The following is a 2,642-nucleotide window of genomic DNA, read 5'->3' as shown; positions in this document are numbered from 1 at the left end:
AGAGTCAAAAGTTAAAGCGTCAATTTTGTTGAAAATTAGTCGAACAAAACTGTTTTGGTTTTCATTGTGTCAAGCTGAATATGTTTTAAGGTGGTCTGTCAAGATCAAGATGATGGACGCCTGGACGGCGACATCAGCCATAAGTGGTGCAAACAAACTTAATCCTTTAGGTGGTTTTTGTTTTTCGTCTTACAAGATTGAAAACAACGGCAATGATGCTCATGTGCACTGAACTCACCACAAAACACTTGGGTTCAAAGGTTCAAAATGGTAACGTGTCCTTGTATATATATTTGTTTACATTAAACCAATATTTGGATAACTCACAGGACCAGCTAGTTAAACTGGAAAACATTGTCGCTACCAGTTTGGCTACTAGCAAACCGCAAATAATTCCAATATTGCCCCCTCCATGAACCACTTATAAGCCGGTGAACATCTGTATACATTATTAATTCGTTAGGTAAAACCATAAAAGACATAACTGATACGACTGAAGCAACATTTGTTAGAAGGTTTGGAAGTATTTGATTGTGCTGTAGATTCGAAGGTAATTAGCGTTGTAGAACAGCACGCAAAGACACCGTTAGCCTTGTTACTTGGTTTGCCAAAAGCTTTAGAAGTAATGGTCGGTGTTGTAGATTTGGAAGTAGTTAGTCGTATTGTGGACCAGCAAACAAACATCGTTAGCCCCTTAGCCTGGTTTGTCAAGGAACATTGGAAGTAATTTGCCGGTGCTGTACATCTGGAAGCAATTGGGGTGTTGTGGATTGGCACACAGACAGTATTAGCCTCGTCGCCAGGTTTTTCTTCCAAAATTCAGCTATGACGTGACAATAAGGTCGGGTATTTATAGCATTAACTAAGAATTTTGGTAGTTGTTGGTTGCCTAACGTCCGGTTCAAGGATATAACCATGCACGAATGAAATGTGATATGAAGATCATGTGGAATAATTATACGATAACATAGATTGAATGAGATCCGACATAAAGATCAAGGTCATTTAGAATAAAGTGAGATCCGATATAAAGATCAAGATCATTTAGAATAATTATACGATAACATCCAATACGAACAAGATGTGAATGACAAATATCCAGATCTCCATCCTCAATACACGTTTAATGAGGTTATTCATCGATAAAAGGATAAAAATAATCATTTATAATAATTATATGATAACATAGATTCAATACATAAAGAAGTAAATGTAAACATCCATAAACAATCAACGACTTACTAATCGATAATAAACTGCAAGAAAACAATAACAAGAGACGACAACAAAGAACCTGAACCAGGCTGCTCAAGTGTACAAAGGCCAATCGGTCCACGCACCAGACACATGCCCATTCTCACACACAAAAGCCCGAACCACCGGCTCACCATCATCATGAAACCCATAAGCAGGCCTCAAACAAAAAGCCGAATGCAAGTCCCAAACATCATTACTCGGACAAAACGCACAGTTCAAATCAATCTTACTCCGATTCCCATCATTAATCGTCCTCCAAACCCTCGACTTCTTAAAGTCCTTAAACACACCCCTGAACAACATATAATTCCGCTTCTCCTCCGTGTGCACACAACCCGGCCAATCACAAACGTACAAACAATCGCCTCGAAACCTACTCGCCAGCAACTTATTCCCCTGCTCCCTACTAAAATTCCACACCTCGGAAGCTAAATGAGACGTCAAACATCGACAAACCTTCCGCTTCTTATTCTTACAAACCGCAACATCGGAAGCTGCTTCAACAACATCAAGATCACCGGCTTTCCCATCGTCATTAAAAACATCTTCGTGGGTATCCAAGTACAAATCATCATACAAAGACCATGTGTTAACAGGTGCATACGTCTCAATCTTATCATTATCATCACCACCACAAACAACAGGTATCGAACACGAAGGCTCGGACTCACCGGTTCGAACGATATAATCACGCTCGAGTCCGAAATCCGAATTCTCGAGTAACACGCGCGAGTGGACAAGCCCGGGGCAGCATACGGCTAGCTTATGCAGAGCCGCCCAGCCGCCGGGTGGAAAACACAGTGACGTCATAGATGAGTTAGCAGGAAGGAGATCAGAGACAACAGCAGGTATCGCCTGGTGGCATTTGTTCTTCCAGCAGATCGTACGGATCAGACACGAGAACTTGGTGCAGACGCACGCGAGACTTGACCAGTTACGCGGATCGTCAACCAGCTTGAAGAAGATGTTGAGAACAACATCGTCTGATAGATATGAAAACACATTATTATCTGGTTCAGTTTCAGCCATTTGATAATTGAATTTGGGTACAGGTATATGATTTGGTGATTTAATAATATTATTATTATTATTTGAATTGGGGATTTGATTTGATTTGATGGAAAGAAAGAGTGGTGAGGATATGAAGCTTTTTGGGAACTGACAGATAGATAACGACGTTAAGACAAGAGGGGGAGTATTTCACGGTGACCCATCCATTGTAACGGCGTGCATCCGGACGCATTTAGTCTCCGTCAACTGTTGGTGTTGAGCCAATAATGGGTTGGGAAATGGAGTCGGCGACGTGTGTTATTTGTTTACCGTAAATAATATCTTCGTTGTTTGAATTATTTTTTTTTATTTCTTTGTAGATGATATAATATAAT

At 40.5% G+C, this 2,642-nt stretch overlaps 1 pseudogene; it reads right to left on the bottom strand.

Moving 5' to 3' along the window:
* Positions 1-448: 448 nt before the first annotated feature.
* Positions 449-2,299, bottom strand: LOC143534655 (phytochrome A-associated F-box protein pseudogene; annotated as a pseudogene).
* Positions 2,300-2,642: the final 343 nt, after the last annotated feature.

The sequence above is a fragment of the Bidens hawaiensis genome, unplaced genomic scaffold (assembly GCF_021521415.1).
Source record: "Bidens hawaiensis isolate Kalapana, Puna unplaced genomic scaffold, B.hawaiensis_p1.1 tig00010256_1, whole genome shotgun sequence".
Lineage (NCBI taxonomy): Eukaryota > Viridiplantae > Streptophyta > Magnoliopsida > Asterales > Asteraceae > Bidens > Bidens hawaiensis.
Note: the sequence above shows the minus strand (reverse complement) of the source record. Positions and strands in the feature narration are given on the sequence as shown.